Genomic DNA, 27679 nt, shown 5'->3' on the forward strand with positions numbered 1-27679 from the left:
TTTACAAGGGTACAGACAACTAAATGAAATCAGAACAACAGTGAATGAACAAAATGAGAGAATATCAATGAAGAGAAAGAAATTAAAAACAACCATATAGAATTCTGAAAAATTTACTGGTGGGGTTCAGCAGATTTGATCAAGCAGAAGAATCCGCAATTCTGATCACTGAAATTACCAAATGAAAGGAATAAAAAAATAAGGAAAATGGAGCAAGCCTAAGGGACCTATAAAATAGCATAAAGTGGACCAATATATGCATTATGAGAGTCCCGGAAGGAGAAAAGAGCGAGAAAGAGACAAAACTTATTTGAAGAAGTAATGGCTGAAAATTTCCCTAATCTTAAGGAAGGAAATGGACATCCAAATTTTGAGCTCAAAGGACCCCAAATAGAATGAACCCAAACAGCCCCACACCCAAGACTATAGTTTAAAAAAAAAAAAAAAAAACTCAAAAATAGAAGACAATCTTGAAAAGTAGTAGGAGAAAAGCGACTCGTCACATTCAAGTGAGCACCCACAAGATAATGAATGAGTGGATATCTCAGCAGAAACCTTAGAGTCCAGAAGGGAGTGGGATATTATATTCAAAATGCTGAAACAAAAGACTGGCCAATCAAGAATACTATCCAGCAAAAGTATTCTTCACAAATGAAGAAGAGAGAGTTTTGCAGATGAACAAAAGCTGAGGAGTTCATCACCACTGGATGTGCCTTTTAAGAAACGCTAGAGGGAGTCCCACCCTTTGAAAAAAGATGGTAGACAGCAACGTGAAAGCATACAAAAATCTAAAACTCTGTAGTAAAAGTAAATAGGCAAATGCAGAGTCCTTTATCACCGTCTGTAATGGTGGTGTGTAAAGTACTTTTAGTTCTGGTATAGACAATTAGAAGACAAAAGCATTAAAAATTATTATAAAACTATGTTAATAGATAAAGACATAACTTGTGAATCAAAAAAGTGGGGGGGGGGGGCGGGTGGAGAGATGTAAAAGAATAGAGTTTTTGTGGGGCACCTGGGTTCCTCAATCAAGTGCCCGACCCTTGGTTTTGGCTCAGGTCATGATGTCATGGTCATGAGATCGAGCCTGTGTCAGGCTTCATGCTTAGCGCAGAGTCTGCTTGAGATTCTTGCCCCCTTCCTTCTCCTTCCCCCATGGCCCCTCCCCCCATTCATGCTGTCTCTCAAATAAAATCTTAAATAGAATTTTTGTATATGATTGAGATTAGGTTGTTATCAGCATTAAAATAGATTGTTATAAAAATAAGATGTCTTATGTAACTCTTGCAGTAACCACAAAGAAACTGTTACAGAACCCAAGTTCAGCTGCCTGTTGCCTGAAAGATCATCACTCATGAGACAAGTTTTGATAGGAAAGGAATTTGAGCTTTATTCAGGGGGCCAGCAACCTGGGAAGAAAGCGGACTCTTGTCCAAAAGCCAACTCCGAGGTTTCTGCCTGGTCTGGGGATTTTAAAGGGGTTTAGGGTAGTTTATCAGTAAAGATTGTACAGCGGCCTGCAACATTTCTTGATTATGTGCAGACTTGATGTTTCCAACTACAAACATCTCAGTGCTCCGGGGTTGTGTGAGGAGGGGGTGCAGTTCTTTCTTTCTCATGTTGTGTAGGAATGCTCTGTTCTTTCGGCAAGGTCTACAGATACACAAAGGGAGGTTAGTAAAATCATTTATGTAACCTAAAAGAAAAAAACATTTTGCTAAAAAAATTTTGCTGGGCTAATCAGAAAGCTGAGGTGGCTTCAAACAGACTTACTGGCCTCTGTGGCCTGGGAAAGTTCTGGTTCTTCACTCTTCAAGGCCAGTGGTCTGCGAATCTCAAAGAAAGTAAATTAGTTCTGTTACAGATCAAGGGTCTTATGTCAGCAAGTAAAGAGTGTGTTAACTTGAAGCCAGTTAACCCTTAAGACTGACAGGAGTGCTGTTACAAAAACACCCAAAGAAGATACACAAAAGAAAATGGGGCGGTGGGGGGGAATCAAAGCGTGTTAACACAAAAACATCAATGAAACACAAAGTCAACAAAAGGAAAAGGGACAAGAAAAAAAACAAAATGGCAATAGTAAGTGCTATGGAATGTTCTGAATGTTTATGTCCCCCAAAATTTGTATGTTGAAATTCTAACCCCCAAAGCCCTTAGCTAGACAAAAAAGAGAGAAGACTCAACTAAAATCAGAGATGAAAGAGAAATTACAACTGATGCCGTAGAAATACAATAGATTATAAGAGAGTATTATGAAAAATTATATGCCAACAAATTGGATAACCTAAAAGAAGTAGATAAAGTTCTAGAAACACACAATATCTAGTAAGCCTCAATAATGAAGAAATAGAAAATCCAAACACCTATAACTAGTAAGGAGGTTGAATTAATGATCAATTACTAATCAATAATCAATTACTAATTTAAAAACTTCCCAACAAAGAAAAGCCCAGAACCAGATGGCTTCATTGGAGTATTTTACCAAGTATTTATTTTATTTTATTTTTTTTTTAATTTTTTTTTTTTTTTTTTTTTTTAAAGATTTTATTTATTTATTTGACAGAGAGAGAGACAGCGAGAGAGGGAACACAAGCAGGGGGAGTGGGAAAGGGAGAAGCAGGCTTCCTGCCGAGCCGGGAGCCCGATGTGGGACTCGATCCCAGGACTCCAGGATCATGACCTGAGCCGAAGGCAGTCGCTTAACCAACTGAGCCACCCAGGCGCCCCTTACCAAGTATTTAAAGAATTAACATCAATCCTTCTCAAAGTCTTCCCCAAAATTGGGGCACCTGGTGGCTCAGTTGGTTAGGTGGCTGACTCTTGATTTTGGCTGGAGTCGTGATCTCAGGGTCATGGGATCAGGCCTGCATCGGGCTCCACACTTGGTGTGGACTCTGCTTGTCCCTCTCTCTGATCCTCCTCTCTCTCTCTCTCAAGGGGCACCTGGGTGGCTCAGTCGTTGAACGTCTGCCTTTGGCTCAGGTCATGATCCCAGGGTCCTAGGATCGAGCCCCGCATTGGGCTCCTTGCTCAGCGGAAACCTACTTCTCCCTCTCCCACTCCCCCTGCTTTTGTTCCTGCTCTCACTGTGTCTCTGTCAAATAAATGGATAAAGTCTTTAAAAAAAAAAAAAAAAAAACCTCTTCCCAAAAATTGAAGAGGGAATACATCCTAATACATTTATGAGTCCAGCATTACTCTGATAGCAAAGTGCAAAATGCAGATCAATATCCCTGAATAATGTCAATGCAAAACTCTTCAACAAAATACTAGTAAGCCAAATCAATAGCACTTTACAAGGACTATACACCATGAACAAGTAAGATTTATCCCTGGAATTCAAGGACAATTTGACAAAAGAAAAATGAATAAATGTAGCTTTAACAGAAAGGACAAAAATCACATGATCATCTTGATAAAGAAAAAGCACTTGAAGTCAAACAGAGAAAGACATGTATCATATGACCTCACTGATATGAGGAATTCTTAATCTCAGGAAACAAACTGAGGGTTGCTGGAGTGGGGGGTGGGGTAGGAGGGATGGGGTGACTGGGTGATGGACACTGGGGAGGGTATGTGTTCTGGTAAGCGCTGTGAATTGTGCAAGACTGTTGAATCTCAGATCTGTACCTCTGAAACAAATAATGCAGTATGTGTTAAGAAAGAAAAAAAGAAGAAGAAGAATGTAGCAGGAGGGGAAGAATGAAGGGGGGGGAAATCGGAGGGGGAGAAGAACCATGAGAGACAATGGACTCTGAAAAACAAACTGAGGGTTCTAGAGGGGAGGGGGGTGGGGGGATGGGTTAGCCTGGTGATGGGTATTGAGGAGGGCACGTTCTGCATGGAGCACTGGGTGTTATGCACAAACAATGAATCATGGAACACTATATCTAAAACTAATGATGTAATGTATGGGGATTAACATAACAATAAAAAAATTAAAAAAAAAAAAAAGAAAAAGCACTTGACAAAATTTAACATTCTTTCATGATAAAAAACACTCAAGAAACTAGGAATAAAAGGAAAGTACCTAAACATAATAAAGGTCATATGTGAAAAGCCCACAGCTAACATCATACTCGATGGTGGAAAACCGAAAGCTTTTCCTCTAAGATCAGGAACAAGACAAGGATACTCACTCTTGACACTTCTATTCAACATAGTCCTGGAAGTCTTAGCCAGAGCAATTGGGAGAGGAAGGAAGGAAGAGAAGGAGGGAGGGAGGAAAAGACATCCAAATTGGAAAGAGGGAAGTAAAGGTATTTGTTAGCAGATGACATGATTTTACATGTAGGAAATCCAAAAGATTCCACACAAAAACTGTTAGAACTGTTAAATGAATTCAGCAAAGTTGCAGGTTACAAAGCCAACACTCAAAAATCAGCTGCATTTCTATACACTAACAATGAACAATCTGAAAAGGAAATTAACAATCCCATTTACATTAATATCAAAAAGAATAAAATACTAATAAACTTAACCAAAGAGGCAAAAGACTGAAGTGAAAACTCTAAAACATTGCTGACAGAAATTTAAAAAGACATGTATAAATGGAAAGGCATCCTGTGTTCATGGGTTGAAAGATTTAATATTATCAAAATGTCCATATTACCCAAACCAATCTTCAGATTCAATGCAATCCCTATCAAAATCCCAGTGGATTTTTGGGGACAAAAATCCCAAAATTCATATTGAATCTCAGAGGACGTCAAATAGCCAAGACAATCTTGAGAAAGAACAAAGTGGCGATCTCACACTTCATGATTTCAAAGCATATTACAAAGCTACAATAATCCAAAGAGAACAGTACTGTCATAAAGGCAGACATATAGACCAGCAGAACACAACAGAGAGCCCAGAAATAAGCACATACATGTGTGACCCAATGATCTTCAGTGAGGGCGCAAGGACTACCCAGTGGGGAAAGAACAGTCTCTTCAACAAATGGTGTTGGGAAACTGGATATCCACATGCGAAAGAATAAGGATGGATCCTTACCTAGTACCATATACAAGAATTAACTCAAAATGGATTAAAGAACTAAACCTAAGACCTGGGGGGCGCCTAGGTGGCTCAGCCATTAAGCGTCTGCCTTCGGCTCAGGTCATGATCCCAGGGTCCTGGGATCAAGTCCCGCATCGGGCTCCCTGCTCTGCAGGAAGCCTGCTTCTCCTCCTACTCCCCCTGCTTGTGTTCCCTCTCTCGCTGTGTCTCTCTCTGTCAAATAAATAAATAAAATCTTAAAAATAAATAAATAAATAAACCTAAGACCTGAAACTATAAAATTCTTAGAAAAAAATGTTGGGGAAAATGTTCATGACATTGTAATGGGAAAGAATTTCTTGGATATGACACAAAAGTCACAGGCAACAAAAGTAAAAATTGACAAATGTGTCTACATCAAGCTTAAAACTACTGTGTAACCAAAGAAACAGAGTAAAAAGGCAATCTATAGGATAGGAGGAAAGTATTTGCAAACTATATCAGATAAGAGGTTAATATCCAGAATGTATGAAGAACTCCTACAAGTCAATATAAAAAACAACAATAAACAATTTAAAAATGAGCAAAGACCTTGAATAGACATGTCTCCAAAGAAGATATACAAATAGCTAACAAGCGTATGAAAAGATACTCAATGTCTCTAAAAATCAGGAAAATACATATCAAAACTACAATGAGATATCACCTCACCTCCATTAGGATGGCCACATTAAACACACATCAGAAAATAACAAGTTTTGGTGAGGATGTAAAGAAATTGGAATCCTTTTGCACTGTTGGTGGAATTCAAAAATGGTGAAGCCACTATGGAAAACAATATGGAAGTTCCTAAAAATATAAAAAATAGAACCACCATATGATTCAGCAATTTCACTTCTGGGTACATATCTAAACAAATTGAAAACAGGATCTCAAAGAGATATTTCACACCCGGGTTCACTGCAGCATTATTCACAATAGCCAAGATGTGCAAGCAAGCTAAATGTCCATGGATAGAGGAATGGATAAAGAAAATGTGGACTATATATACATTGGAATATTATTCAAACTTAAAAAAGAAGGGACTCCTGTCATATGCTACAACATGGATGAATCTTGAGCACATTATGCTAAGTGAAATAGGCCAGTCACAAAAAGACAAATACTGCACGATTCCACTTATATGAAGGTATCTAAAGTAATCAAACTCACACAAGCACAAAGTAGAATGGTGATTTGCCAGCGGTTGGGGAAAGGAACAATCAAGGAGTCGTTCATTAGGGATAGAGTTTCAGTCCCACCAGATGAAAAAGTTCTAGAAATCTGTTGTACAACAATATGCATATAGTTAACAAGACTGTACTATCTACTTAGATATTAGCAAGGTAAATTTGTATTATGTGTCTTTTGCCACGATAAAGTTTATAGGACCAATAAAGTTTTTAGGGAAAATTAAAAATAATAATTACAAAAAAGGTATAGAGTATAACACATATATACACACCCAACTTTTTTAAAATAAAATACTAAGAATACAAAAAAAAAAAAGAAAGGTGGAAACCACAGAAGTTTTGCAACTCTGATTAAAATGCTTCTTTTTGGGGGCACCTGGATGGCTCAGTCGTTAAGCGTCTGCCTTCAGCTCAGGTCATGGTCCCAGGGTCCTGGGATCGAGCCCCGCATCGGGCTCCCTGCTCAGCAGGAGGCCTGCTTCTCCCTCTCCCTCTGCTTGTGTTCCCTCTCTTGCTGTGTCTCTCTCTGTCAAATAAATAAATAAAAATCTTTAAAAAAAATTAAAATAATAAAATGCTTCTTTTGGGGGTGCTAGGCGCTAGGTGGTTTGGTTGGTTAAGCGTCTGCCTTTGGCTCAGGTCATGATCCCAGGGTCCTGGGATCAAGCCCCGCATCGGGCTCCTTGCTCAGTGGGGAGTCTGCTTCTCCCTCTCCCACTCCCCCTGCTTGTGTTCCCTCTCTCACTGTGTCTCTCTCTGTCAAATAAATAAAAATCTTAAAAATATATATATAATAAAATAAAATGCTTCTCTTTGGGGCGCTAGGTGGTTCAGTTGGTTAAGCGTCTGCCTTTGGCTCAGGTCATGATCTCGGGGTCCTGGGATGGAGCCCCGCATTGGGCTCCCTGCTCAGTGGGGAGTCTGCTTCTCCCTCTCCCTCTGCCCTTCCCCCCTGCTTGTGCTCTCTCCATCTCTCTCTCTCTCAAATAAATAAAATCTTTTTAAAAAAATGCTTCTTTTAGGGGGTGCCTGGGTAGCTCAGCTGGTTAAGTGCCTGACTCGATTTTGGCTCAGATCATGATCTCAGGGTCATGAGATTGAGCCCCGAGTCAGGCTCTGCACTGGGCGTGGAGCCTGCTTAAGATTCTCTCTTGCCCTCTCTGTCTGCCCCTCCCCCCAATGCTCACTCTCTTTCTCTCTCTCTTTCTCTCTCTCTCAAGAAAACTGCTTTTTTACCTAAGGATTTCCCTTTCTAGTGTATTGACTTTCTTATCTTTCTTCTGACCTGTGTCGGAGAGAGATTTAGATGACATCTCTGGTGATGAGTTTAAGTCGAGAGGCATAGGAAAGTTCAGAAGATGCGCTACCAGGCTTCATGGGGACTGCAAGCTGAGATCTGCATGGTCCCCTAAGTCCCAGTGACAGCCTGAAGCACCCTCCGCGGTCCACCAAACGTAAGATCCAGCCTGCCCAACGGAGCTCAACCTGCTTGCTTCTGCTCCTCCAGCTGACTGCTTGCCTTGCTGTGGGCTCTGTTTCTGCTTCACACTCCTCTCCACTTCTGGCGACCCACAGGCAGCTCTGGCCAGGTCCCTTCTGTCCAGTCTGGCACAGGGGCGGAAGCCTCCCCCAGGCCTTTGGCCATCAGCTGTGCAATGATGAGTGTACAGAGGGTGACCCGTGGGGCCTTCATAGCCTGTCCAGGTCTCATCTAATGGGCAGTGCTCTGTGCTTATGCCAAAATTCCTCTGTATTCCCTTTTAGAAGGTAAATTAGAAAAATCAAATCCTTGAAGCTCAAAGCTATACCAAAAATAATGTGGTCTACTCTGAGCTTCCCCCCGCCCCATCCCCTTTTTGGGAGTTATTTTCGGTTCCCTGGGGCAGATGTAAAGACAAAAATATGCATGTATTATAGGAACAGGGAGGAGATGACCCGAAAACAGCCTGGCTGGGCTAGTCTGAGGAAGTGATGTCCGAGTCAAGTGGAAATTAATCACACAGCTAGAGGCGAGGGGAGGGGCACACCCAGCAGCGAGAAGAGCGTGCACAAAGGCAGTGAGCCAGGAAACAGACATCGGGGTAGCGTTAGTGGCCTGAGTCTCTCACCACCTACTCTCCACCCTGCACTTTATTTTTGCATGCCAGCACCTGACACCTAGTATCTGCTCAGCAAATGTTTGTAGAGTGAATTAAACATTTGTATATGCAGGATTTTTTATCTGGGAGAGCCCAGTGAAAATTCACAATGAGCAGAATACACTGGGTATACTGGGGACTCATTATCATCACATGTGTGTGCTCTTTTACTACTGTGGTAATAGGATTAGAAATCGAAGCAGCTAAATCGCTCAGTATGTTAGAGGAGAAACAAGAAGCTGGTCGCTAAGGAGGAGGGAAGGAACCTGGGAGTGACAGATGGGAAGCTTTGTGGCTGGTGCTGCAGGGGAGAACAGGCTGAGACAGTGGGTAGGACAGAAATATCTAAATTAAACCATTTTTTCCAGGCTTGTACCTTGTAGACACATACCTCCATTAATTCCTTTCTTCCCTGGCTGTCAGCGTGGCTCTGCCAACCAACCTCGGTAGTCTTTTGTCTTCCAGTTCCAAATTGTAGCTGCACTTGACACATGCAGACCTTTCACCCTCAAACAATCCAAACAAATATTCCTGAAAAGTCTAGATTTGGTACTGATGCTACCAAATTTCCCAGGCCCTGGGTAAATTTTCATAGGAGTTTGGAAGTAAAGAATGAATGTGTGGAGATGATGCGAATAGAAATGAACTGGGGCCCCAGCAGGGCTGCCCACCCCACTTCCACTCTGGGGTCACGGCTGGTCATGTGGCGACAGCCACACACAGGACAGGCACCCAGCTGCTGATGCGATTTGCCCTGCTTGCCTGGAAAGCACAGCAGGTGATGCTGTCTGGCCGTGAAGACCTCCACCTGCGCCAGAGCCCCTCGCTCCGCGCAGGCGCACACGCGGGATACACAGCGCAGGAAACTTCCGGTCGGAGCCTCTCCACCTCCGAGGGAAGGAAGTCTCGCGCACACGCCGGAACAGACGTGACGGAAGTAAAATAAGAACTAAATCCAAGCCATCCTCCGTGGTCCAGGCTTGTTAAAAATACATTCATTTCCGTTGTCCTGCGGGTATATATTAGAGGAGAAAACACCTGGCTGTCCAACGGGTAGACACGAGGATGAGCTTAAAGAGGACACGAGCTGTTTCTTAGAGGTCACTTCACATAAAACCTCAGTTTTCTAAACCTCTTGGATTCAAATAACCAGAAAAGATGATCTACACTTCACTTATAGGAGAAAGACAAAACAAACAGCCACCAGAGATTTAGCTCACCCGAAACGCCCGGGCTCTGCTCTGGAGTTTGTACAGGAATGGCTCAGGGTGCAGACCCTCCACGTTCGCTTCGTTTCCCAGTGAAGAGAACCCGAAGACCGGACAGATGGCCCTCTCGTGGGAGAGCACTGCATTCTTAAAAACAGACTCTCGTTACATTCGGTATGTTCTATTTAATTACGCAGTAATGCTTTTTGAAAATTCTTAAAAACCAGAGCAATCTCAGGAATAAGCCTTAGGAATACAAACACTAACCAAAATAGCTTATTCATCAAATAGATCATCTATTTGGCCTCTTATTATACGTACCCAACACTATTAATTTCCTCCTACTCCCCCCAAAGAGAAAAGGGATGATTAGGGATTTTAAACTATCCAGTCTATCTGTCTAATTTTTAATTTATGTGTCATAAAATTTACCATTTAAAATATATAGTTCAATGTTGTTCAGTATAGTCATAAAGTTGTGTAGCCATCAAATTCACAACCTTTTTTATCACCCAAAGAAACCCCTTATTCATGCTTAAGGAATTTTACAAGCAGTTAAAAAACATCTCTCCCCTTCCCCAAACCCTGGCAACTAATCTACTTTCTGCTTCTATGGATTTGCCTATTCTGAACACTTCATATAATTGGACTCAGAATATGCGGCCTTTCGTGGCTGGTTTCTTTCACTTCGTGTAATGTTTTCAAGGTTCATCCATGTTTTACCATGTATTAGTACTTCATTCTTTTTTATTGCCAAATAATATTCCATTTATGGATTATACCATGATTTCTTTATCCATTCATTAGTTGATGAACATTTGAGTTGTTCTCTTTTTTGGCTATTATGAATAACGCTGTATGAACATTTGTGTACAAAATCTTTTATGAGCATATGCTTTTATGTGTTTTACATACTGTATTAGTCTGAGTTCTCTAGAAAAACAGAATTTATATATATATATGTGTGTGTGTGTGTGTTTATATATATATAATTGATTTACTATAAGGAATTGGCTCATATAATTATGGAGGCTCTGAGAAGCCCAAGATCTGCAGTCTGCAGCTGGAGTCTCAGGATAGCCAAGGGGGTAAGTTCCAGTTCAAGTCGAGTCTGAAGGCAAGAGAAGACTGATGTCCCAGTTCAAAGATAGTCAGGCAGAGATAGTGAATTCTCCCGTATTGAGTCTTTCTGTTCCATTCAGGCCTTCAACTGATTGGATAAGGCCCATCCCCATTGGGGAGGGCAATTTGTTTTACTCAGACTATCAATTTGTATGTTAATCTCATCCAGATACACCTTCACAGACACCCAGAATGATGTTTAACCTAATATCTGGGCATCTTTGAGAACTGCCAAACTGTTTTCCACAGGGGCTGCACCATTTTAGGTGATCTCCAGTGAGGGGTGAGGGTTTCAGTTTCTCCACATCCTTGCTATAGCCATCCTGGGGGGTGGAAATTGGTACCTCATTGTGGTCTTGATTTGCATTTCCCTAATGACTGATAATGTTGAGCATCTTTGCATATGCTTATTAACCATTTGTATATCTTTGGAAAAATGTCTAGTCAGATCCTGTGCCCATTTTTAATTTGGGTATTTATCTTTTTATTAGTAAATTTTAAATTTCTGCATAATAGACCCTTATCACATATTTGATTTGCAAGTATTTTCTCCCATTCTATGGGTTGTCTCTTACTTTCTTGATAGAGTCCTTTGATGCACTGAAGTTTTTCATTTAAAATGAAACCTTAGGGGCACCTAGGTGGCTCAGCCGGTTAAGTGTCTACCTTTGACTCAGGTCATGATCTCAGGGTCCTGGGACCAAGTCCCACATCGGGCTCCCGGCTCAGCGGGGAGCCTGCTTCTCCCTCTCCCTCTGCCTCTCCCCCGCTCGTGCTCTCTCTCTCTCAATTAAATAAATAAAAGCTTTAAAATAAATAAAATGAATCTTTAAATTGAGTGATATAAATTCCCTCTTCTTCTCCCCTACAGAATATTTTTTTAAAAACTTTATTTATTTTAGAGAGAGGAGAGAGAGAGAGAGCCTGTGAGTGGGGGGAGGAAGAGAGAATCCTCAAGCCAACTCCCCACTTAGACCGGAGCCTGATCCAGGGCTCGATCCCACGGCCCTGAGATCGTGACCTGAGCCGAAACCAAGAGTCGGCCACTTAACCAACTGAGCCACTCAGGCGCCCCTCCCCTAGCAGAATCTTGAGTCATACCCACACTGCAATAATATAAGTACGTTGTTTTGATCTTTACACCATAAGAAATTAAGTCCCTATGAATTCACAGAAATCTAGAGACTTGTGTTTCCCCACACCTCCGTACTGGGGTTTGAGGAACTTAAATCAGCTTACAGGCCAAGGGTCCCAGCTCTCATTTGGGTTATACCACTATTAAGGAAATCTTATTTACTATTCTTCATTGCAAATGTTGTTTACTACTTTTATTACAACTCACACACTAGGTTAGCAATACTTTGGGTAAAATAGACTTCTGGGGCCCAAATTGAGAAGTACATTTAGAGCCCTATTCCTATGGTGAAGTGTTTTGAGTTCTAAACAAGCACATGGTAGAAACACACAATCCATAAACAAGTGGGGAACTGCCTGCTTATGATTCCATGACTTACTTCAGTCATACAACTTGGTAGATTTTGAGCATTAAACTTCCATATCTTGCAATATGTATTTATTCTTAAGGAATAAGCTCTTATCTAAATAACTGACAAAAACAGAGATTGAATAAATTGACAATAAGAGTTGAAACAACATCTTATTCATAGAAAGAAAACATTTTTATGTACCTAATATTTTACTAGGCTTTTAAAACTTTTTATTGATAAATGGAATATTTTCCTAATTATAAAATCAATGCCTGCTCATTATAAAACATTTGGAAAGTACAAAAGTGCATAAAGAAGAAAATAGGTATCATCCATAATCATTACAGCCAAAATTAAAAACCATTGACCTTCTGGTGTAATTCTACCCAAACATTTATTCAATATGTATATATATATTTATTTAAATGTATAAACATTTTAAAAACAAAATTGATATTATATATAGAATTTTGTATTTTTTTAAAAAAATTCTCTAATTATATAAGTGATGAATATACTTTCACCAAAAACAATTTAAAGGATACGGACGTAAAATGCTTCCTCAGCTCGTGCTTCCCCTCATGCCTTCTTCCCAAAGAGACCACCATGCAGGTTTGTCCACTATCCTCTCAGGAATTGCACTATCCTGTGCATTCCCATTATTCAGGAATTCACTATGTCTAGTTTTCTATTAAAACATCCAGTAGAGGGAACTGTTAGACTGTTTTCTCCTTTAATATGTAAGTTATACCTCTTTTTGATTTACAAAAATCTAAGCGTCTTGGATGTCATTTACACAATGCAGAATGATACATCAATTTATAAATATATTATTTCCGACTAGTTTCTAACCTAAATAAAAATCTTAAATCTTATTTTCTCCCTTCAACTTTCTTGTTGGTTGGTTTGTTTTTGTTTCCTTTGACTTTGAAATTATGTGATTTTTAAAGGATACTGCTACTGGGTATATTTATGGGGGGGGAAATCCTTTCTGTTGGCAGAAATATTTTTTTTTTCCTTTGAGAAGATAAATCAGATATAATAAAAAAAGAGGTGCAGATGAAACTTTTATTTAATGTGGCAGTAATTCCATTTAAGATCCTAAATAGATTAGAATAATTGAATAGAGACTATTTACATTTAGATACTCTGACAATGTTTTTTTTCCAAGATGATAAATTCTGTGTATTTCAGTAATACTTTATGTAAATGATATTTATAGTTGTAATTTCACAGCGGTTCCAAAGAGAACCTGACAAAACTTGCAAGCATATTCCATCTATTGTGCTGCTGCTGTGGGGGGGTTTGTTTTCACAGCTGCTGTTGATTTGCATATTAGCTAAAATACCCTGAAAATGGTGGTTAGGCGATGAGGTGTCCTAGTTATGAGAACTTTCCGAGTAACTGACTCTCCTTCAAATGCCAATACTTTTCCTGTTTAAGCATAGAAAGGGAACGTTTCCAAAGAGTATTTTATTGTTCACTCAGCTTTCTAAATAAAGGATTTTGAACCTAAGTTTTGTTACGTTGACTACATTGTATTTTTAATCCCTATTTAGTCATCTCTGTGAACCTTGATTTGTTTTTCTCTCCTAGCCAGCTAGGCATATCTTCATAGTGCCAGTACATTTCATATGCTTCATAAATATTTGATGAAAAAAAAAGAACAATCTGAGTGTCCTCCTCCCATCATTTTGCATGTATCTAACAACCCCTGTCTCAGGTCTCAGCCGTTCATCCTGTGTGCCCTTTCCCCCCCCCAACTCCCATGATTCTCTCACCCCTACCTGCCCCTTCAGCTTGCACATCTAATCTGCTTGTACAAAAACAAAATAGGCAAGCCTAATTCTTAAAATTGTAGTAAATAACAGTGAATTAACAGCCAGTGGAGCTCAGAATGAAAGCCTAAGGAACTTGACTCGGGAGCTTTCGGGCAGCCACTACCCTCTCTGAAGTAATCAGCCTCAGACTGGAGCTTTCTGTGAAATCCATGTGTAACTTACCTACAAAAGTACAAGACTTATTTATAACAATGAAAACGTGAAAACAAATGAAACTGGAGATTGGCTAAATGTAAAGTTGGAGACATCTATAAGATAAATATCATGTACCCTTTAAAAATGATCTTAGACAATAGTTCACAGTGATCTGATACGAGGGACAAAGGCAAAAGAAATTTAGGGGAAAAAAAATTAAATCTTACAACTTACAGCCCACTGACAAGTTCTTGAGACGGGCAGAGTGACCTTCCCCTAGGAACTCAACTGCCTCGATGTTAATACTTTAGCTTAATATTGTCCAACTTCCAGGATCCTGTAAGTCTCCTTTAACATATAAAAAGTCCTTTGGAAACTTCCCTTATCTCTACCCCACTGAGATATAGGTAGCAATCATCCTCCAAGGATGTGGCCCACTGATATAAATCTGAAGAGACTCATGACTAAGGTTTTACTAAAACAGTAGTAAATGGCCTTTTCCTAACAACAGCTAGCCCCACAAGGTCCTGGAACCTTGCTTCCAAATTCCTTAGAGACTTTCACTATCCCTAACCCACTTCCAACTTAAAAGTATATAATCAGTCACCTGTCACAACCCCAGAGCAGCTCTTTCTGCCCACAGGTCCTGTCCCTGTGCTTTAATAAAACCACCCTGTTTGCCCCGAAGACATCTCAAGAATTCTTTCCCGACCATTTGCTCCAAACCCCAACATTTTCACATTGATCTACATGGAGAAACCCATGGGAATCTGTTGGAAATGATGCATCTATGAAATGAGTGTTTGTTTTGTCATTTATCTTGAATTTTGATGAACCCATATAAATTTTCTTTAACCACAAAGATATGTTAGGGAAGAATATTTAATGACTTGAACACATGTTCACTTAACCATATGGTTAAATAAATAAAATGGGTTACAAAACACTCTTTATCATATAATCTCAATTTAGGGGGAGGAAAGCATAGCAAAAAGATGGGATTGCTATTTACCAAAATGTTGGCAGCAGTTATTTATGGGTGATTTTTTTATTTTCTTCTGTTTGTTTACCCACAAAGCTTAAATTTTCTAGGGTTAACATATTGTTCTTTTGAAATAAAGGGGAGAAATGTTATCTCAGACTACTTTGAGTCAGAGCACTTTAGGGCCTGAGCCAATTGGGGGTGCCCTCAACAGCAGGCCCACAAGCTCAGCCACCACTCACAAAGGAACCAGGTTCCTAAAGGTAGCCGGTTGCTGAAATCAACTTGATGTTGTCATTGTTTCAATATTGTTCACTAAACAGCAGGAGTTACTTGTGCTTTCTATATTTCTTTTATGAGTCGGGCTATGGTATCCTCTTCATATTCAAAAGAAGGCAAATTTTTCCAAATTTAGTCTAGCAGAATTGATAGTTCAAGGGAAGAAAGCAGGCCAATTTCAATTAGAGGGATAATAATTTAGGGGAAAAATTTGAAGTTAATGAGGTTGCCCAGGAAGCAGGTTGTAATGTAATCATAAATTTACTTAACCTTTGGTAAAATGTCTCCAAGAAGAGAGTACAAGGCCAGAAGTACAGCAAATAGAACATGCTTTGTGTGTTCTATTTATGACTAAATCATTTCAGATCATTTTGCATTGCAAATAGGGTTTAGAACAGTTGATATTTATCAATATATATTTGAAATGATAGAGATTTTTAAAAATTCAATATTTAATATCTTCAGTCTCAAGGCTTAAAATTCCATATACATGCTGCTGTTCTCAAATTTATATTTCCAGCTCAGTTTCTCCCCTGAGCTCTAAATGTAAACATCTAATTGCCTACTCAGCATGCCAAATTCATGGCATGTAGGAGATACCTTGGCTTCACTACATCTAAAACCAAATTGCCACCATCCTGGTCAAGACTATTCCTTACTGGGGTGCCTGGGTAGCTCAGTTTTTAAGTATCTGCCTTCAGCTCAGGTCATGATCCCAGAGTCCTGGGGTCGAGCCCCGCATCGGGCTCTCTGCTAGGCGGGAAGCCTGCTTCTCCCTCTCCCACTCCCCCTGCTTGTGTTCCCTCTCTCTCGCTGTCTCTCTCTCTGTCAAATAAATAAATAAAATCTTAAAAAAAAAAAGACTGTTCCTTACCATTCTTCCCTACCTCCACTAACATCTCTGGCTTCCTCCAGTTGCTCAGGCAAAAAACCTGGGCACCCTTCCTGTCTCTTGCCTTTCACAAATGTACCTCCTGTCAGCAATCCCTGAAGGCTCCCCTTTCACCGTATCAAGAACTGACCGTGGCTCACCATCTTCACCATCTCCTGCTGTAAGTCATCATCATCTCTTATCAAAAGAATTGTCTCTGTCCCAGCTCACCTGTCTGTCCTCCATTCTCCTGCTGGGGATTCCCAAAGGCTAAGCTCCAGTCAGAGTGGCCCCCTGGGAGGGAGACAGGGCAGAGAATGGTGGACAGTGGGCTTGCAGGCACTAATAGACACAGTGGGGCTGGTCTCTTCATACTTAAAGAGGGTAACTTGACCCATTGAGCGGGATTTACAACTTACAAAGTATTGTAGGAGAAGAAAAACAATTTTCCCTCTACCCTTCTAGGTTCCTGGCTGAGGAACACTCCTCCCAATAATAAAAGATTAACAAGACAAAAATAAACAATTTAAATTGCATATGAACATATGTGCACACAAGAGCGCCACCTCATATACCTTTTAGACAAAGAAACAATAAATTTGTGAAGAATTGACAAGACAAAGGGGTTTGAGCTAGGGTTGTTAATATGGTGAAGATGTCACAAGTTTTGTTTGTACAGTCTTCTTGGCCCTAAACTCCCTGTCTCTGGTGATAAGGATGCCTTCTACCCTCTTGTTACAGGAAGATTATCTTTCACGTGAAAGATTTATCTTCTGCTCTCAGTGAGACAAGGGAGGATCAGTGTCCTTTTTACACCAGCTGTTTCTCAAGTATGTTTAATTCAAAATAATCAATATGCCAAAATGACATATGCCATATGCCAGTATTTTGAAACAACATGTTCTGAACCCCAACAGTATCATTGTTGGTCAGACTCTTATTGCAGTAGTTATTTATAAAACTTAAATAGTACTATTCATTTGAGGGATACAACATCATTTCCCACTTAAAATTATGCTGGGTATATAGTAACACTACTGGGCACACTTGAGGTATTTAAATGTACTATGGCACCAGGGAAAGGGGAGAAGTTGGTGGAGAGAAGTGGGCTTGGTACCCAGTGATAACAAGGGAATTAGTGGAGTCAGCTCTTTTACAAATTCATACTGGGGTGGCAAAGGGACCTGCCAAGGAAGGAATCATGGCTGGCATTCATGACATCCATTGCCAGGGCTAGAAAAACAAGCACATGTCCCATGGGTGGCAATGAGCAGGCAGCATCTGTATGTGGGCAGACTGTTCTTATTTAAAATAAGTGATGTGTGCTTTCATGATCATGTGTGTGCTCACGCTTTCTTCGAGTACAAATGTAAGATGATACACTTAATATTAGTATTTAGGCATTTTTAAATTAAGTTTTAAATTTTAACTCCAGTTAACATACAGTGTTATATTAGTTTCAGGTATACAATTTAGTGATTCAACACTTCCATACAACACCCTGTGCTCATCGTGACAAGTGCGCTCCTTAGTTTCCATCACCGATTTTTACCCATTCCCCCCACCCCCTCCCCTCTAGTAACCATCAGTTTGTTCTCTATAGGTAAGAGTATGTTTCTTGGTTTGTCTCTCTTTCCCTTTTCTTTCCCTTTGCTCAATTGTTTTCTTTCTTAAATTCTACATATGAGTGAAATCATCTGGTATTTGTCTTTCTCTGACTGACTTATTTCGCTTAGCATTATACTTTCTAGCTCCATCCATGTCATTGCAAATAACAAGATTTCATTCTTTGTTATGGCTGAGTAACAGAGTAACTGAGTAATTCCATAGTATATCTATACCACATCTTCATTATCCATTCATCTACCAGTAGACACTTGGGCTGAATTTATTTTTCATTAATTTATTTTATTGAATTTGTTTTTGTGTATGGTGAAAAAAAGTGGTCCACTTTCATTCTTTTGCATATAGCTGACCAATTTTCCCAACACTATTTGTTGAAGAGACTGTCTTTTTCCATTGTATATTCTTTCCTCCTTTGTCAAAGATTAATTGACCATATAATTGTGGGTTTATTTCTAGGTTTTCTATTCTGTCCCATTGATTTCTGTGTCTATTTTTAAGCCAGTACCATACTATTCTGATTGCTACAGCTTTCTAGTATAACTTGAAGTCTGAAATTGTGATACTTCCAGTTTTGTTTTTCTTTTTCAAGATTGCCTTGGCTATTTGGGGTCTTTTGCGGTTCCATACAAATTTTAGGATTTTTGTTCCAGTTCTGTGAAAAATGCTGTTGGTATTTTGATAGGGCTGCATTAACTCTGTAGATTGCTTTGGGTAGTATAGACATTTTAATATTTGTTCTTCCAGTCCATGAGCATGGAATGTTCTTCAATTTCTTTCATCAATGTTTTATCGTTTTCAGAATACAGGTCTTTTACCTCTTTGGTTAGGTTTATTTTTAGGTATTTTATTATTTTTGGTGTAATTGTAAATGAGATTGTTTTCTTAATTTCTTTCTGATGCTTCATTATTAGTGTATAGAAATGCAACAGATTTCTGTATGCTGATTTTGTATCCTGCCACTTTACTGAATTCGTTTATCAGTTCTAGCAGTTTTTTTGGTGGAATCTTTAGGGTTTTCTCTACATAGTATCTTGTCATCTGCAAAAGTGAAAGTTTTACTTCTTTACCAATTTGGATGCCATTTGTTTCTTTTTGTTGTCTGATTGCTGTGGCTAGGACTTCCAGTATTATGTTGAATAAAAGTGGTCAGAGTGGACATCCTTGTCCTGTTCCTGATCTTAAGGGAAAAGCTCTCAGTTTTTCCCCATTGAGTGTGATGTTTGCTGTGGGTTTTTCATATAAGGCCTTTATTAGGTTAAAGTATGTTCCCTCTAAACATGCTTTGTTGAGGATTTTTATCATGACTGGGTGTTGTACTTTGTCAAATGCTTTTTCTGCATCTATTAAAATGATCATATGGTTTTTATCCTTTTTCTTGTTGATGTGATGCATCATGTTGATTGATTTGTGAATATAGAACCACACTTGCATCCCAGGAATAAATCCCACTTGATAGTGGTGAATGATTTTTTAATGTATTGTTGGATTCAGTTTGCTAGTATTCTGTTGAGGATTTTTGCATCTCTGTTCACCAGAGATATTGGCCTGTAGTTCTCTTTCTTGATGGATAAATACCTTTATCTGGTTTTGTTATCAGAGTAAGGCTAGCTTCATAGAATGAATTTGGAAGTTTTCCTTCCTCTTCTTTTTTTTGGAATAATTTGAGAAGAATAGGTATTAACTGGTCTTTAAATGTTTGATAGAATTTTCCTGTGAAGCCTTCTGGTCCTGGACCTTTGTTTGTTGGGAGTTTTTTGATTACTGATTCAATTTCATTGCTGGCAATCAGTCTGCTCAAATTTTCTATTTCTCCCTGTTTCTGTTTTGGTAGGTTACATGTTTCTAGGAATTTAGCATTTAGGCATGTTTTAAGGCTATTTTATACAGTACTGAGTGACCAGTGTTCCCAACTAAATTCGATATGCTGAGTGAGTGACAATTCTTCATTGAATATTTATTTGGGGGAAGCTAATTAGTGGCTCCTAAATTGAAGCCAACCCAGTGATCTCTTCCAACTCCTACTCCTTTCCACCCACAGCATGGTTTCCCACTTCCCTTCCAGTGTAAAATGATTCCTCCCAACATTGCTGTGACCAGCATTTTCCCAACCAAACCACTGTTTTTTCTGTCATGGCCTTTAAAAAAAAAAAGTCAGGCAGATGAGTTTCATAGAGAGAAATTCACTCTCACTTTTCAACATCTCACTTTTCCGTATTTGACATTTTGAACATTTTTGGTCTTGAGACACATTTGAAAATAGTAATTACTCAGTAAATATTTATGGAGCACCTACTATGTGCCAGGCACTGTTCTAGACACTGCAGACCCTTGCCCTCTTGGGAAACTGACATTCTAGATTGGCAATAAGTAAGAAGCATAGTAAAAATGTGCTCTGCATAACATGTTGAGAGGTGATAAGTACTATGAAAAAAGTAGATTAGTCTGGGAGACAGTTACCACTGCCAGATTTTTTTGTGTCATTGTCTTGCTCAGAAATATCTAATGCTTCCCTCAGTGTGTCACCCAAGACTTTCTGTCTGCTCCCAGCCTACCCTCCCACTTCATTTGATACTGGGCATGTACAAAAACTCAGGCTTGGGCCCTCACTGTCTCCCACCACCCTCCCAGCTCCAAACCATTGCTCGGATTGTCTCCTGACTCTTGGAATGTGTGTGCGTGTGGCCTATAAAAAATGGTGGTCCACTCCCCAAAGTCTTTGGGACCTCTGCAGCACACACCCTGAGCCCATTGACCTCTGAACTTCCTGGTCTTCTCTGTCCCTGACATTCAGACCTTTAATCAAGCGCATCCTTGAATCGCTACTTAATGATTACTGAACCATGTGTAGGGATTATCTCCTGGTGCAGATTATCAGCTCCTGGCGGGGCAGGTATCACCCTCAGGATTTAACTCAACTGCTTTCTATGTACATGATAGGTCCTCAGAAAAATTCCTGTTGTTGAATAAATGAAGGATAAACTACTAAATAGAGACATTTGCATACAACTTCTGAGTTGATGGACCAGAACTCCTTCCCTGCTCTTGGAGGATGTAAACAAGGAAAGATGAGTGATGATTTTGTCATTCTATCTCCCAAACACCAGTTTTCAATCCTTGTGCAAATGTTTATAAAACTGATTTGACATAAACCGTAGTATTTTCAAGCCACTTATATTTTCTGTATTACTCTCTGGAAGCATTCTGTAAAGGATTTTTTGGTTGCTTGCTTCTAAAATTCTAACTAACGTATGGCCTGCTTGGTTGTTAAGCAATTAGAATCTCGTTCAGTCAAGTCCCTGTCATGGCTGTCCAACAAGTCTCACTGAATTCAGTTTACCTTGCACAGCCATACCCAGGGCGGTAACAAGAAACTCTGAATGTTGTTACAATTCAGATCTTGAGAAGCTCTTTTTCAAGAGGCAGTAAACATCAACATCTTTGAGGACATTTCTTCCAGGAATTGCTTTTCAGTGACTGCGCACGCAAAGGATAGAGAAGAGAGACCACAAAGGGCAACAGGTGTCTTAGCAAAGTCAGCAGCTTGCTCTGGGGGATCTAGGGGTTTGCACGAGGGAAACCTAGCCACAGCCACAGGTTTTATTGATAGCACCCTCTTGAAACTGCTCTGAACCTGAACACCCAAGCCAAAAATAATTAAAGCACCAATTGATGAGCTTTTTAAAAAAAGGTTAAAAACCATCACTTGGAAGCCCCTGGGACAAAGAGTATACTGCAGAGAAGGACAGTAGTCAGCTCAATACAGGCAAACTTGGGGCTGTTGCAAGGATATATGGAATCTTTGAGCCTTTGGATACCCTACAAACAAGGCCATGCACCGTGAAATCATGAAGAGACAGAGCTGTCCTTGGTGGCTTCTGTTTCTATGTCTGATCTGTCAGCCTCCTTTTTTTCCTGGAAACTCCTATCTTCTTCTCCTTCTAGGTCTCAGGAAAATCCAGGATATTAGCCATGCTTTTACATAGAGTTCTTGCTCATTGCAGGAGAATTTGGAGACAGGACTTTGGGGCAAAACATGAAGCCTTGAACTTGGGAGGTCAGGGGAAGTCCTCATGCTAATGGCATGACTGCTTCCCTGGTCAGGCTTTGGGTCTTTCTTCCCCTTAGCTCTGGGAGCACTGGATTTGGACCTCCAGCCACAAGAGATGCTTCTCACTTCCTAAACTCTTCCACATGCTTCCTCCCAGTGGGGAGTTCCCAGTCACAGTGAAGTCTGATGGAACAGAGAATCAGAATCCATACTCATGTGTAGGTGTTTGGGAGAACAATAGAGTCTAATGGAATTGATCATCAATTGCCAATTAAGACAAATATTCAAAAATGATTAGCCAACCATCTAACAGCTTACACTTTAAAAAAGTGAAGCCCAATAATTCTGCCCTTACACTCACTAAAAAAATGTGTTTGGCCCACTGCTAGGGACATGTGGTAACCCCAGACTAAAACAAGCCCAAGATGGAACTCCGTAAGAGGAACAGTTTGCCCAATTTTGTCCACCCACCTTGTGCTCCAGAACCACAGGAAAAGAGAGACCACATGCCATATCCACACAGAGGGATTCTTTAACTTGGGAATGAATACATACAACAAGGAGATTTGTTAAGAATGACTGACTCCAAATTCAAGAATGACATTGCTTGTAGTTTCCTGTCTTTAAACTTTGGAATGTGTGTGTGTGTGTGGTGTAGTGTGACATAGTATAATACAGTAGAGTGTAGTGTAGCATAAATATGACTCTTTGGTTGTGAATGACAGAGCCTCAAAATGGCTTAAACAGAATAAAAGCAACATTTTTTTTTTTTTTTTTTAACTCAATAACAGTAGAGAGAAGCAGTTTTGCTTCGGGCACAGTAACACTATCACCTGGGCTTGGTTCCTGCCCATTTCTTGACCCTGTTTTCTGCTATGTTGGACTTGCTCTTGGTCAGATCCTCTCTGGGGGACAGCCTAGCAACTCCAGCCTTACACCCCCCAGGACTCACGTCCAGTGAACATACTTCTCTTCTCCAAGGGGCCGACACACCCTGGGAATTCAGGCCATATCCTGCACCAATGACCATATCTGGGATTGGCCAGGTAGTGCCCTTGAGTGATGGGAAGTGGTAGCAATCAACCCCACCAAAATGCATGCACTGAGCATGCAGGAGGAAGATAAAGAGTCATACCAGGGGTGCCTGGCTGGCTCGGTTGGTAGAGTATGCAACTCTTGATCTTGGCGTTGTGAGTTCGAGCTCCAGGTTGGGTGTAGAGATTACTTAAAAATAATAAAATCTTAAAAAAAAAAAAAAAAAGAGTCATACCAGTCAGAAAGAAGTGGTAAGCTGTTGAACTGGCAAAGACAGTGGGGTCACCATATAGTATAGCTCTAAGTGCTGCTAAAAGGGGTTCTAGATCTCTTCCTGGGATTTCCCCCTCTCCTGGATGAGGATACATGCAGCACTAGCCACCTGGTAACCTCAGAGGGCCTTGGCCCCAGGGTGAGTCAAGGCTGTGGACAGGGCCACAGAACCAATCTAGAGCCCCATGTATTAAGACAGAGTTATAATTGGGGCACCTGGGTGGCTCAGTTGTTAAGCGTTTGCCTTCAGCTCAGGTCATGATCCCAGGGTCCTGGGATCGAGCCCTGCGTTGGGCTCCCTGCTCAGCGGGAAGCCTGCTTCTCCCTCTCCCACTCCCCCTGCTTGTGTTTCCTCTCTTGCTATGTCTCTATCTGGCAAATAAATAAATAAAATCTTAAAAAAAAAAAAGACAGAGTTATAATTAACTTGGATCCTGCCCTACTTCTGGACCCTTCTATAAGATAATATAGTTCTCTTATTATTTAAGGAAGTTTGTGTCAAGTTTGTTGCTCACAATCAAGAACATCCAAATTCATAGATCTATAATCAAAAAGGTAAAAGATAAAGGCACATTAATTTTTTTAAAGTGATATTTTTGTTACATCACAAGTTTTCTGAACCTGAATATTGAGCTGTGTCTCCTACATGGCAGGCTATTTTGGGATACTTTTGCAAATTCTCCTACTTTACCTCAGCTCATTAATGGAAAACATTTAGAGCAATCTTGCACTCTGAAAACAACTTATGGATATCTGAAATAATTCAATCAAAAGTTAAAAGCCATGTAAGTATTTTTGCAATGGGGAGATCAGCTCACACCACCTTAAATGAGTGATTTAGCATCAATTGTGGAACAACCAGGTACGGTGTGCAGTAACTAGAAAGCAATATGAAGTATACAGCATCACTCACGAGGACTTGTCAAAAATATTGAGCCCAAATTTAAGTAACCCTTTAGATCTAAATTCTGATATATGGGAAACATAGGGGATAGAGAAATAAGTTAAATACCACCATGAGGAAACAGATGAATCTAAAAGGCAGAACACTTTATAGGACAGTAGTTTATTAGTCAGCTCAGGTGCCATAACAAGATATTACAGACTGGAGGACTTAAACAACAGACATTTATTTTCTCCCAGCTTTGGAGGCTGGAGGTCCAAGGTCAAAGTGCCAGCAGGTGAGGCCTCTCCTCCTAATTCAAAGACAGTCATCTTCCTTCTTGCTGTGTCCTCACATGGCCTTTCCTCTGTATGTGTGAGGGGAGTGAGAGGGGTTTCATGTCTCTTCCTCTTCTTATAAGAACACCAGTCCTATCAAATCAGGGCCCCACCCTTATGAGCTAATTTAACCTTAATTACCCCCCTAAAGACTCTGCCTCCACATATAACTAGGGATTAGGGCATCAACATATGAGTTTTGGGGAGACACATTTCAGTCCACTCAACATTCATTGTTCAGTCTCTCCAACAAGTCAACAACATTACCAAATAAAAAAGGTGAGGGGGCCAATAGATACCTAGAGACATAATAGCCAAATGCAATGTGTGGTCCTTGATTGAATCCTAGTTTAACAAACCAGTTATAAAAGATATTTTGGGGACAAAATTGAAGAAATTTTAATATGGATGGGGTGTTAGATGGCATTAAGGAATTTTTAATCTTGTTAGATATTATAATGGTGTCGTGACTATGTAGGACATTTTCTGCATTTTTTTCAGAATTGTATAATGAAGCATTTAGGAGTACATGCATGATATATGTAATTTATTTCACAATGCTTTACAGACATGGCAAATATGGGAAAAATAATTCTCTTTTTCTAAGTTTATCTATTTTTTTAGTACTCTCTTCACCCAATGTGGGGCTTGAACTCACGACCCCGAGATCAAGAGTCATATGCTCTTCTGACTGAGACAGAAGATTTTTTTTAAAGATTTTATTTATTTATTTGACAGAGAGAGAGATAGCGAGAGCAGGAACACAAGCAGGGGGAGTGGGAGAGGGAGAAGCAGGCCTCCCGCCGAGCAGGGAGCCCGATGTGGGACTTGATCCCAGGACCCTGGGATCATGACCTGAGCCGAAGGCAGACGCTTAACGACTGAGCCACCCAGGCGCCCAAAAGTAAAGTAATTCTTAAATCTAGTTGATGGGTATATATTTATACATTCTTTTCTCTATACTCGACATTTCTATAAGTTAAAAAAAACACACAATTCTTTTCAAAAAATAATTTTCTTATAAAATGCTACCATATCATTTCTATATGAAATTCTGCTAAAATTATAAGGTATTTTATATTAGATTTATTAATACTTTTACAATGAAAACCAGACATTATACACTTGTTTTCTAGAGCTGCTGAATCAAATTGCCACAAACTGGATGGCTTAAAACAACACAAATGTATCCCCTCAGAGCTCTGCGGGTGGAAGTCCAAAAGGTGTGAGGGGGGTTATGTTCTCTCTGAAGGCTCTAGAGGAGGATCGTCCCCTGCTCTTCCAGCCCATGGTGGTAGCTTTCAGTCCTTGGTGTTCCTCAGTGTATAGTGTCATCACTCCAATCTCTGTCTCTGTCATCACATGGCCCTCAACCTGTGTGTCTGTGTCTTTTCTTTTTATAAGGACACCAGTCATACTGGATTAAGGCCCACCCACCAGTATGACTTCACCTTCACTTAACCAATAACATTGGCAGTGACCTTACTTCTAATTAAGGTTCTGGCAAGAACAAGATTTTTTTTTTTTTTAAGACCATGATTTTTCGTGGACATATTTAACCCAGTACATATTACCTCAGGGGTTCTTGCACATCTTCCTGGACTTATTTGGCAAGGGTGTTCCAGCAGGTCATTCCTGGTTATATTTAAAATTCCCGAAGGGCAAATTTGTCCCCAGAAGTATTGAAATAAGATGTAAACTGATGGCTTAATACAGGACTAGAGACGCCGGTTCCAGGTTTGCGTCAGAGGTACCATGAGGATAATCTCTGAATATACATCTTTACTTCTTCATATCATACTGTGTTTTAAAACAAGAAACTTTAGAGATTTCTATAACTTTTAAATATGAACTATTTTGGTTTTAGAATTTATTTGCTTAGCTGCTTGGAAAGGAATTAATATCATGTCATCCCTGGAGCCAGGTAAGAGAGAGCAGATTACACATTACCCAAATATTTGCTTTTTGGATCAGGAAAAATGTGTCCAATTGTGAAACTGAATATGAAATGGTTTGTTCTCAAATACACAAATGTCCTCTGTGAAATAAGACTGCATGAGTGTATTCTTAGGCCATGATAATTAGAAAACTCTTTCCCTGGATTTGGTATTTGTCACTGACTTTCTCAGTTATTTATTTTATATCAGATTTATAAGGTCCTGGAATTTTACTTAATGCAAAGGATTATCTCTGGTTCCATTTAAGTCAAACAAAGCTGAATGATAGCATGAATACACTATCAGAAGTGTATATAGCTATTAGCAAAAGTTCCCACCTCTTCTCACCTCACCCTCCCCAATGAATTCTTCTCAATAGAGAGAACCACTGCTAACATTCTGAGGTCTCTCCTTTAAGACCTTTAATAGGAATATATAAAAATGATTTACATGTTTCTGTGTATGAGTGAATGTGTGTAGTTGTTTATTTATTTACATAAAAGTTGAATTATATCATATATATTTTGGGACAACTTGTTATTTTTCTTAACCAAGCAATATGTCATAAACACTGTTCCATGTCAGTATATAGTATTCCGTCATGCATATATAACAGTTTATTTAATCCAAGCCTCTCTTGATGAACATTTAAGTTGTCTCCAATTTTGGAAAGCCTCATTTTAGCAGAGAATTCTCAGCTGACAATACCCTTTCATTAGTAGTAGCTTTAATTCAAGCTCTTTAAAGGAATCTGGAAAAATAAGATTGGAATGTAGCAATCAAGGACTTAGCTAAAGAAAAATTTTAAACTTTTAGTTTTTCACTCTTCAGTTTTATTATTGACACTAAAATTAACAAAATATTAAAGAGGAAAAAGCAAAGGGGACTTACGATTTCGGGTCCAGCATGTAAGGAGCTTGAAGGTTGTCGCTGTGTCCCACCAAGTAAAAAGCTAAACAAACTGAAAAATTAACAACTCTTCCTAGATCCATCAGAGAAGTGGGGCTCATGGGGCAAACTGCTGCTCTCAAAATTAGGAGATAATGAGAATCACAAGTTACCAGAGCAGAATCCCATGTATAGAAACTCTTGGGGAAGCTACTGCCAGGGTAGGAGAACATGAATTATAACTAAAAAACTGCTGGAGGCTCATTGTGGACAAGTCTGAGAGTTAAACACTTCAGGAGACCCCATGCATAGGAAGGGAGAGGGACACTTTTGTGAGTTTTACCTCCAAGAATTCTACCACTTGCTCATAGTG

General features: G+C 39.7%; 1 long non-coding RNA gene across 4 annotated transcripts; it reads right to left on the reverse strand.

Annotated features, from left to right (window-relative positions):
- Positions 1 to 1364: 1364 nt before the first annotated feature.
- LOC118554324 (uncharacterized) lies at positions 1365 to 9228 on the reverse strand. Of its 4 annotated transcripts, none has more exons than XR_013443411.1 (5): positions 9116 to 9228; positions 8745 to 8860; positions 6196 to 6306; positions 1774 to 1855; positions 1365 to 1653 (listed from the first exon to the last, which is right to left on the reverse strand). It is a non-coding gene; the product is annotated as an uncharacterized LOC118554324 (long non-coding RNA). The 4 variants fall into 4 exon arrangements; XR_013443410.1 differs by adding an exon at positions 5695 to 5832 and having other exon boundaries at positions 8745 to 9221; XR_013443409.1 differs by having other exon boundaries at positions 8745 to 9206.
- Between the last annotated feature and the right edge of the window lie 18451 nt (positions 9229 to 27679).

This window comes from Halichoerus grypus, chromosome 13 (genome assembly GCF_964656455.1).
Source record: "Halichoerus grypus chromosome 13, mHalGry1.hap1.1, whole genome shotgun sequence".
Classification (NCBI taxonomy): domain Eukaryota; kingdom Metazoa; phylum Chordata; class Mammalia; order Carnivora; family Phocidae; genus Halichoerus; species Halichoerus grypus.